The 11,735-nt window shown below is 38.1% G+C and overlaps 2 pseudogenes; one reads left to right on the forward strand and one right to left on the reverse strand.

Moving 5' to 3' along the window:
* Positions 1 to 766: 766 nt before the first annotated feature.
* LOC146914829 (small nucleolar RNA R71) lies at positions 767 to 858 on the forward strand (annotated as a pseudogene).
* A 7,296-nt stretch (positions 859 to 8,154) lies between these two features.
* On the reverse strand, positions 8,155 to 11,119 carry LOC146914830 (uncharacterized; annotated as a pseudogene).
* Positions 11,120 to 11,735: the final 616 nt, after the last annotated feature.

Genomic DNA, 11,735 nt, shown 5'->3' on the forward strand with positions numbered 1-11,735 from the left:
CAAGAGCGCTTTTACTTTCAGGAGCGTATTGCCTTAAGAATCATCTAAGCTTCATTTTCTTTTGCTCTTTATTTGCTCATTCAGAACCAATTAATGATGTAACTTTTTTAACTGTGGTCCTGTACACTTGAACAAATATTAGCTAGTCCAATTTACAATTTTTAATACCTTGTTATCATCAAAACTTTCTAAGGTTCATTGTTAAACACATTTTGTTCCAACAATGGAGGTTTAGAGAGAAGTTTGAAAGATGAAAGAGGGTTGTTGTTTGTGAATGAGGAAGAAGAAAGAAAAATTTGTATATATGGGGGTGTAGAGCTCGGGCACGGCCGTGCCACCTATTGGCACGGGCCGTGCCATCTTTCTGACTTCGACATTGCTTTTTTTTCTTAAAAACTTGGCACGGCCGTGCCAAGCCTAGCACGGGCCGTGCCACCTTTCTGGTCCTGGGGGCTTCACAATTTTTCAATTTCTCGATTTTTTTCGAATCACACTTGGACAATTACCTACAAAACAACTTAAAACAAAGAAAAACAAAACAAAAGCGATTAAATATGTGGGTTGCTTCCCACGAAGCGCTCTTTTAATGTCATTAGCTTGACGGTTAGAAAGAGTCCTTAGAATGGATCAAAGATATCATATTGTGTAGATGACGCTATAAAACGTTCTTTCACAACATGACCGTTAAGCATGCAACAAGAGTAAAGAGCGGGACCCTTCATAACATTTTCCAACTCAAATCCTACCATCTTATCACTCACTTGAAATACTATCCTATCGTTCTTTGAAACGCTCCCACGCATCATAGAGAGATTCCCCATCTTTTTGGTTGAACCGCGTGATTTGGTCTCTAAGTTTAGCGGTTTTAGATGGTGGAAAGAAACTGGCAAGGAATGCTTGCCTCATCTAATCCCATGAAGTAATGGAACCGACTTCGAGGGAATGGAACCAAGCGCTAGCTCTATCCCTTAAGGAAAAGGGAAAGAGATGAAGTTTTACGGCTTCTTGGTTCTCCTTCATGGTTCCATTAATTCGTAGGAAAACAGAGATGTGAAGATTGGGATCCTCAGTGGGGGATCCCGAGAATTGGTTTCGCTGCACCAAGTTAAGTAGGGCAGGCTTAATTTCAAAATTGTCATCGTCAACCGTTGGGTACACAATAACAGCTTGTGGCTCAGCCGTAGACGGCATTGCATACTCTTTGAGAGTGCGATTGGCCATGGCGGTGTTATTTTGTGCCGCTCTCCTTCTTCTATGTAAGAACCTTTCGATCTCGGGTAGGAATACCGCTCGATTTCTAGTTCTTCGCATAAAAGGTTGAGAACCCAAGAAGTTAACGATAACAGAAAAATAAAAAGTTAAAAATAAAAAGAAAAGAGAAAAAAGAGAGAATTCTAATCACTAAGAAAAAGCTAATTAAATTAGTTAACTCCCCGGCAACGGCGCCAAAAACTTGATAGAGCCAAACCGCAAGTGCACGGCCTATCGAAGTAATAGTAGTAAGCAAGAGTATCGTTCCGCTAGGGAGTTGTTCAACTTAATTAACTTTTAGTGAATGATTAGAGGAGAGAAAGTTAGAAAAAGGGAGTTTTATTGCTAAAGGTAAAAACAATAATAATAAAGGGCCTCGGGATCATTGGTTCATCATAATGACAAATCCTTCACTAGACAAGACCTAAACATCTAATTTCATGGTTTACACACTAATTTCTAAAGACCGGTTTCCCTTAGCCCCTCACCTTTCTGATGAAAGTCCGGTGCGAGTTTACTTCTAGCAACCAAGCCTATTTCGCTGACATGATTACTAGAAGATGCATAGAGGATTGAAACTACTCTTTGTCTCAATAATTGCAAAGACTATTTCACTGTTTTGCAATTATTGTCTAGATTCACTTGTTCCAACATCAAGACTCCGCTCTCGCTTTATGAATTGATGTTTGGGATGATGGATTAACGATTATCAAACCCTCCGCTTTCGCTTCCACAGTTTGATAATTGTTAATCCACGTTACGACAGTGAATCTAGATTAGAAATTAGGGTTACATAGAAATTAGGGTTTAGGCTTGTTTTGTTTAGGATTGAGTCATTAGACTCCCCAACAATCCCAAGACGAAGAAGTCTACTCACTCATGTTCATCGTAGACATGGGGGAAGAAGAGAGATAAATAGTAAAATAAATTGCAAAGAAAGTAAAAAGGAAATAAAGACTTTTTATTGAAATAATACTTGAAATAAACAAAGTAAAGGGTGAATGTTTATGGTGGAGAACTACTCTATTTATAGCTTTACAATCGACTTAGAAACTAAGCAACTAAAAGGGTAAAACAGTAAAGCTGCAACAGGGTAACTTGGGCCCGAAGAAAAAGCAGCAAAAGAGGCTTCTGGAGGTGGCACGGCCGTGCCACATGTTGGCACTGGCCGTGCCAAGCTTCTGACTTGGTGGGAACATATTTTTGTTCCATATCTTCGTATTTTCGCACTGTATTTGCTCCAGTCCTCTTTCTTTTGCTCCAAGACACCTTCCACCATATATTCGTTCCTAAAATAAAATAAAAAGCAATTTAAAGAAAAATATTCTAAAAGGAAATGAAATGCAATAAAATCAAATCAAATCTTATTTCAAACTAAACTAAATAAAGCATTAAAATATACTAATATATGACTCATCAGCCACGAAATTTCCAGAAGCTGATCCTTTGTCCCACGCTCATCAATCGTGCCACGAAGGTCACCAAACGTGGCATGATGCTTCATACTTGGGCAATTTTTCCTCTTTTTCCTCAATTTCTTCCTTTTGGCTATTGTTCCTGTTTTAATCTGATTTCACCATGAATTACAAGCAGTTGACTCTCTAAACATTACAAAAAGGACACAAATACGACTAAAAAACTAGTGATGACGTACTGTCATCATAAATCATTGAAACAACTTTGCTTCTGTCAATACCAGATATAATGAAATCTTCAAGAGCTATCTCATGCTTGCTTAAAGACTTTCCATTACACTTTTCTTGTAGCTTCTGACAAAGATACTTGAGCTTCTCTTCATAAGTTTTACAAATGAAGTCAAAGCCTTTAAGTCCTTCTTCAGAAGCTTTCAGATCCAATAAAGTTGATTCTTGTTGTTTCATCAACACAACATATTTTTCTTTTAAATCCTTCAACTCATTGGTTCTAAGCTCAAAATGTGTAAGGAGTTCTTTAAGAGACTCAATAAGTTCTTCTCAGGGAATTTTAGAATATACCTCATTTTCATCATCAGAATCTGAATCAGGATCTACTTCTGAAGTCTCAGTAGCCACTAAACTCTTCTTAATCTGCTTTCCCAGGTTGCCATTAAACTCTTCTTAATCTGCTTTCTGAATTTCCTTGTGTTGAAGCTTGATTTATTTGACTTGTCCTTTGATTTCTCCTTCTGAAGATCAGGGCAATCAGCAATGAAGTGTTCAGGCTTCTTACAGTTGAAGCATCCCTTCTGATCTTCTTTCTTGGAGCTCTTGTAGCCACCTCTCTTACTTTAAAACTTCCTGTTTTTCCTTGCCAGATACTCAAGCTTGTTGGAGAGCATAGCCATCTTCTCTGCAGGATCTTCACTGGAGTCTCCTTCAGATGACTCTTCTTTAGATTCAATAACCTTCAGAGCTTTTGATGACTTTCCTTTAGATGGTAGAGCAATAGATTTACTCTTCTTAACAGGCTCATGTTCATTAAGACTATAATCTCATGAACTTTGAGAGAGCTGACAAGATCTTCAACACTTAAAGTGTTTAAATCTTTAGCTTCTTCAATAGTAGTAACCTTTGGTCTCCATCTAGCAGGCAAGCTTCTTAGTATCTTGCTGACATGATCAGAAGCAACATAACTCTTCTTCAGTATTTGTAGTCCAGAGACTAAGGTTTGAAACCTTGAGTACATCTCCTCAATAGTTTCATCATCCTTCATCTTGAACAACTCATACTGATGTACAAGCATAAGTGCTTTTGTTTCCTTGACTTTCTTGCTGCCTTCATAGTTAGAACAGAGAGAAGCAAACATAGCTTCAGCAGTGGATTTGTCACTCATCTTCATATACTCTGCTTTAGGTATAGCAGTGACAAGTGCTCCTCTGATAAAATGATGCTTCTTGTAGAGTTTCTTCAGAGCAGGAGTGTATTTCTTTCTGTCAACAGCAGCTCCTTCTTCATCAAGAACCAAGTCACCAACACCTTCTTCAAGTATGTCCCATAGTTCTTCATCTAAACTCATGACATAACTGTAGAAGTTGGTTTTCCACCAAGAAAATTCTTCAGGATCTCCTATAAACTTAGGAATCTTTCCAAAGTTAGACTTTTTGTTGTCACCATAGTCAAATGGAACATCATTGTTGTGCGCAGGTCCAACATTGGAGTATTCACCAGACATGTTTTTCTCAGATCTTTTTAAGTTACACTGTTAAGTGTTAAGACAACAGACCAAAAGGCTCTAGATACCAATTGAAGGTGAGAAAAACACAAGAAGGGGGGTTGAATTGTGTTAGCTTTTTCTTCGTTTTCTCCTAAGCTGAAAACACTGATCAGAAGCAAAGTGAGAACTGCTTCTGAAGTGAAGTTTAAGACTAATATACAGCGGATAAAAACAGAGAGAGAGAAAGAAGAAGGACACAAAGCAGTTATACAAGTTCCTTCCACAAACCGGAAGTAGTCCTGTCCCCCTTGCACTTCCAAGGAGAGTTCACTATAATGTAATATCTGATTACAATTGCTCACTGCTAAACTTAGCAAGAGACTTCAAATTGCTCAAGCACACAAGCAAGAGACTTCATATGCTCCTGAACACAATCAAGAGACTTCTATTGCTCAAGCATAACTGCAAGAGACTTCTAATCAAACAAAATTACAAAGAAAAATGTTTGAGGTTGAAGACTTGATATACAATCAGAGGTGCTCATAATACAAATCAGATACAGACTCTTAAGACTCTAGAATTTCTAAGATATGAACTTGAAAACAGAAATTCTAAGTGAACTTTGAATGCAGAACAATTTCAGTAGAGTTTTGGCACTTGTAAAATGTTGTTGAGTCTGATGTTACGCATTACCAATCTCAGAGTCTTCACTCCTTTATATAGAGGTGTGAAAGAGACGTTGTGAAATTGCCACCACATCAAAAAGAGTCGTTTGAAGCTTGATCAATCACCAATGATCTTTTTCCTGATATGGTTGTTGTCCTATAAAGGATCAATTTCAAATCCATTCCCATTGTGAAGGAACATTTCTGCAGGCAGAGCTGTTTTTCTTGTCTTGTAGCAGAGACACAACAGAGTAGTGGAGGTAGTGGTTGTACACTTCGTACAATTGTACTTTTGTCAACGCTTTTTGAAGATAAGCATCCAATGCCTTTAAATCAATTCAAAATGGCTGTTGCTTTGTATTCCCAGTCTTCTGCATTGCTTTCGAATCCATTAAACAACTTTTGAAGCTTTAATTCTTCCATCTGATGAATTTCAGCTTCTGGTGAATTCTAGCTTCTGATGAGGTTGCTTCTGATGATCTTGCTTCTGATGAACTTGCTTCTGGAGACGTCATCATGAGCACTATTGTCTTCAGGAGCACTTTTATCTTCAGGATCGCTTTCTCTTCAGATGATTTAAGCTTCCTTTTTGTTGATTTCTAAGCTCTCTTTTGTTCTTCAGAACCTATATATGATGTCAGATTTTGTCTATGGTCCTGTACACTTGAACAAATATTAGCTAGTCCAATTGACAATTTTTAATACCTTGTTATCATCAAAACTATCAAAGTTCATTGTTAAACACATTTTGTCCCAACAGTTACCTTGACCGCAATGAGGGGGATGTTAAAGGCAAGGCTAGTGACTAGAGTGAAGTCATAATAAGGTAGCCATACTAGAAGGTGCAGCTGGACAGATTAGTTTTACACTACCTCACACGCCAATAAACATAAAGTGAACTACATCTGAGCAAAATTCTTAGATGTAAGTCTTTTTCATTTCTCGATGGTGAAATGAGAAGTGGGAAGTGGGACGACGCTTATAAGATTATTATCTTTTTGGGTAGTTTCGTTTTACATTGCCTCACACCTCAATAAACATAAAGAAGTGAACCACATCCATATAACATGTAAAATTGTTAGATGGATGTCTTTTTTCGTATCCCGATGTGAATTGAGAAGTGGGATGATGCTCATAAGATTATTATTCGGAACAAATTGATATGAGCTACTATTTTTGGTTCCATGACGCCCCACGAGGCGACTTGACACAAAAAGGGGGGAGAGAGAGGGAGAGAGGGAGAGAGATGGGGTTTCTCTCGCTTTTGACATAGTGGGCCCCTACGAAGGCCCACACAACGGGCTATTAGATTAGTGGTAGAGTGTGCCCTTAATAATTGTGTCGTTATGCCTGGACTATGAGGGCTCTCAGCCACATTGATAGTTCAATCTGCTCATCAGCTCCTGATCCTAATATATGGATCTAGGTCTAGAAATAAGTCGAGTCGAACCGAACTCGTCTGAGCTCGACTCGGCTCGATAAGATTTAGTTCGGCTCAAAACTCGACTCGAGTTCGATACGAACTTTTTATTTAGCTCGAACTCGGCTTGCTTAAAGCTCATGAACAACTCGGTTCGGCTCGTTAGGTTCAGCTCGCTAGTTCAAATCATATAATTAAAAGTTCAATTTGACCTTTAAACTATCAACAAGAATCCCTAACCATTGATTCGCAATAAAAATTCTTACCATATATTTTGACCTTTAAACTTTTTATAAGGCATTAAATTAAAAGCTATCAACAAGAATCCCTAACCATTGATTCGCAATAAAAATTCTTACCATTGAAAAAATTCTTACCATATATTTTGACCTTTAAACTTTTTATAAGGCATTAAATTAAAAGCTATCAACAAGAATCCCTAACCATTGATTCGCAATAAAAATTCTTACCATTGACATTGATTCGCACAAACAAATTCTTGGAAACTTGGGTTCTCCATGAATAATCATGTGACCCACCGCTTTAAATTAAAGTAGCGCACTAATAAGGAATTGCTGAATCCCTAATACATCAACGCTCTGATACATACTTCCTTTGTGTATAGTTAATCTCCACTCTAACCCACCGATGTGGGACAATTTTATTTTCTCTAAAAGCTTAGACTAGAGAAAACTCTGCATGTTAACTGTGGAATTTTTTTTCAACATTTATTTTTTTAAATGAGACTACTCTTATTTTATTTTATTTTTTAAAATTTTATTACTCTTATATTATCGAATCAACTCATGAACCAATCGAGTCGAATTACATATAGCTTAAGTTCAGCTCATTTATTTAACGAACTTAATTTTCAGCTCAAGTTCAGCTCGTTTGGTTCATGAACCAAGTTCAACGAGCAAATTGTTGAGTTGAATTTCGGACTATATTCGAGTTGGTTCGGTTCATTGTCAGCCCTATATGGATCATATTTTTGTAACGAATTTTGAAGATGGTGCATGTTAGAATTTGTCAAAGCAACATACACAAATGAATCTCTTTAGCTTTTTTTTATTTTTTGAGGGAATCTCATTAGCTAAATATGTGACTTTGTGATCATATTTTTCAACATGAAAATTGCTTTTCTGACATAGAATACTTCCTATTGACACAAGTAAATGACAATTTTACCCCCAGGGGCAGTTAACAGCCGCTGGTTAATGCGCCGACAGTTAACAACCGCTGGCTTCCAGCGGCAGTTAACTGCCGCTCACACCAATTACAGAACCAGTGCAGTCTGCACATGGTTTTTCCCAGAAAATGTGTCCTGTTTTACCTGTAATTTCAAACGGCAATTTTGGAGGAAATCAAACCGAAACAACAACATCCAGCAATCATAAACATCAACATTTCATAGTTTATCAATTATTCGGTTACATTACACCAAACCGATAATGCGTTAACGTTTAACAATTGTTTGAAATTCATCAAATTTTCCACATTATGCAAAACATTACACGTAATGTACATTAATTACTAATAAATGCGAAACTCAAATATATTGATATACATATAAATAATTAAAGGTTAGTTACATATCACCCAAAAAATTGGTCATTACATTATATATCCAAAAAAATACGTCGGCGCGTATCAACCAAAAAACGGATTAACACCGACCAAAAAGTGTCACATTTCATCTAATAAAAGCAAATCATCTAAATGTTCCAGAACATCTTCAAATTCAGTGTTTTCTTTAACCGGAGTGTCATCAAACATAATTGGATTGTCTTCATTTGTTTGCTTTTTTGGTGGAACCGGTCTCTCTTTGAGCTCAATGTCCATGAGTGTTCGGAAACGATCGTGTTGATCCAAAAATTCATCCTCCCATGTTGCCGCCTCTTCGCTCTTGTGATTTCTCCACTCCGTGGATGCTGGAGGTAGTGGGCAACCATCTTTTAATGAAAGAAGGACAAAATGATTTGGAATTAGACCAAGGCAAATCATATTGCTTTTCGGGTTAACCGGAGGCCGTCCTCTAAGTGGGAAAAAAGTCTCGGAGATGTAGTCTTTCCATGTAGTCATCTCTAACACCGGCCTATTGTAACATGATGCAACGATGTGTCCCATATCCGACAATGCCAACCATTTGTCGGGAGGTGCAAAGCTACTAGGATTTTCGGGAGGATACAATCCATCCAAGATGTAGTTGTAACGGTCCTCGCTCGCATATATCTCAATGTATTTTCTCCCATGCTCTTTCAACTCTTGAATAAGTGCTCTCCGCACCATAACATGACTTTCTTGCGTCAATCCCAAGGCTTCCGCTATAGCCCTAAACCCACAATGCCCGTCACCAATAACATCCACAACTCTCTCAATGTATGGTCTCATAAATTTTGGCATATAATACATAGGATTGGATGGATCATAACTTGTTGAAACCAAGCTAGGCTTAGGAACCGGAACCAGAGAAATGTCAATGCGAGCACCTTTTCTTTTAGTTTGTGAAGATTTTTTCCGTGGTGAAGATTGACTTTTCGGATGTTGAGAATCAATAGTCTCCCACGAAGATGGGATCCTACTACGTGTGATTTTGATTTTTTTGGGAGCCCCTTTGGTTGCCACCTTTCTTGGAGGTGGTGACAACAATGTGGTCTCCGGAAACGCTAACAACCGCAAAGTCTCTTTGATTTCTAGTTTCATTTGGAACGAAACTCTTTGGAGACGTTCTTGGATACCACGCCACTACTCCGCGACCAAAAACAAATCTTCATTACTTTCTTCCTCACCCATATACAACTTATGCCAATGTGGGTGTATATCATCCAATCGAATGGGCTTGTTGTGACGGATTTTCATAGCAATGAAGCATGCACAAGGTAAGCCATACGACGTCCTTTGAACACAACCACAAGTTTTCTTCTCAATGCAAAGTTTTCCTAGCACGTTCTTCTTCCACAAAAATAAAGTTCATAGCTTCTCTAGACACGTGACCCCCCAACCCGGAGTACAAAGTGACATCTTTGTACCTATGTTCCAAGACCGTAACACTCCTACCAAACGATGATTGTATCTCCCCAAATTGGTTTGCCAACATCTCATCTATTTTTTGCCAACAAGTACCCAAATCACCCTTGGAGGTGGACAAATATTCCTTCACCACACCATGAGCTCCTTCAACTCTATTCGTGGTCCTACACCCAAGATGTAACACAAGGTCCGTCCATGCCCTCACTAGTTTGTCCTTAAAAGGGTTCAATATGGTTTCTTGAACATAGTGAAGAAAGTTTGGATGATCCTTACAAGCATCATGGAATTCCACTAGATTACCCGCATATTACTCTTGAGTAAGAGATTCAACCAATTTTTCCCATGCATCAAATATGGTATCAACCAACTTACTATGCTTCTCCTCGTCGACAGTCTTCTTTTGCCCATCCACCACAACAACATTTTGTTTAACTTTGCAATCGGTGATGATTCTTGATCTAACATTTTTGCCAACATGGAAATAACAAAGTATTGCACTAGTACCGGGGAGAACATTTTTTACTGCATTCATCATACCCGTGTCCCTGTCGGTCACTACCACCTTAGGCATATCACTATTATGGTCCAAGAAGTTTAAGCAACATTTTTTCTCTTACGTAATAAACATATTCATTCTCTTCCAACTTTGTGATTAGATATTGCATCTCCGTCAAGTCACCCCTTTTTGCCTTTTTGAATTTATGACATTCATTGTAGACTTGCTTGATATTTGTCATGAACTCTTTCCTTTTCTTCTTCAAATTTGTCAAAATATTTTTTGGTTTCACCGAAGAATCGGTCAAGTCATGTACAATCTTCTTGTCGTCCTCCGTTAATCTTCCGGCAAGAAGGTGCCCTGCTACATACGGCGCCATCTCATGGTTGTGAACGCCATTAAGAATAGAAAATTTCCAAGCATTGTCTTCCCTAATGACATATCCACGCACCTTGAACAAACACCCACATTTTCTTGATCCCTTTCCTTCATGCTACACTTTTGTCTTCGGTACTTTGTGCTCGCCGCTCCGTTCACAAACCAACTCCAACAAAGCATTTCATCCTTCACAAGATCTTCTAATGATAACAGTAAATCCAACCCTATTTGCTTGTCGACGGACCCAACCGAGCAATTCATCTTTATCTTTCCATGTGTCTCGGGTTGAAAATAAATGAGTCGTGTCCACTTCGTTGTCACGAAGTTTCCACACATTGGAATTGACGCTTGAAGCCTCAAATTTAACCAAAGCTTCGACCTTAATGGAAGCTTCAACCTTAATGGAATCGACAACTCTAGGTTTTCGATCACCTGGATCATCACCCGCATTCTCAACATTATCTATAAATAAACAATATACAATTACTAAACTAATTGATAAACATGTATCTAATATCATATAATAACATAAACAAACCAGAAAAACAAAAGAAAAAAAATTGTGGGGAAAAAAATGGCAGTAGCTACTGCCACTTAGAATTTTCTAAGTCTCCAGCGGCAGTTAACAGCCGCTCACTCCCAGCGGTAGTTAACTGCCGCTCAAACGCGTGACAGTACAAAAAAAAACCAGAAAAATCAATCAAATGTAATGGATTCTAGCGTTGTAATACCTGTTCTTTGATGCATGTTGTGTGTAGAAACGTCTAAGCAATCGATTAGCAATGATTTGGAGGCATGATTTTGACACAAAAATTTTGAAATGAGGTTTTTTTTGGGTATGGTTTTGGAATGAGAAAGGCGATGAATGAATAGGTGAGGTAGGGGTTTGCTGGTTTTGGGGGGAAAGACAGCCGCGGTAGTTAGCAACCGCTAGGTCCCAGCGGCAGTTAACGGCCGGCGTATCTTCCAGCGGTGGTTAACTACCGCCAGAGGCATTAAGGTCATTTACTTGTGTCAATTGGAAGTATTCTTTTTCAAAAAAGCAATTTTCTTTCAACATTGATGTAAACAATATTTCCAAAGGCGGGTCGTATATAAATTGAAATTTTGCATTCAAAGACATCAAGAAAAGATATCATGGCTTGTCAAAAAAAAAAGATACCATGGTTTCAATAAATAGAATTTAGGCGCATCATGTTTCAAAAATTATATTTCACATTTAAAGTCATAGAGGAATACCACCATCATCTCAACTTATCGAATTTAGGACCATATACTATCAAATATAACGTATTTTCCTTTCAAGATTATAGAGACTCGATATCATCCATCCAATTTACCAAATCTAGAACCAATTAGGGTC

The sequence above is a fragment of the Medicago sativa genome, chromosome 6 (genome assembly GCF_051527215.1).
Source record: "Medicago sativa cultivar Bolivia chromosome 6, Bolivia_mono, whole genome shotgun sequence".
In the NCBI taxonomy this organism is placed as follows: Eukaryota; Viridiplantae; Streptophyta; class Magnoliopsida; order Fabales; family Fabaceae; genus Medicago; species Medicago sativa.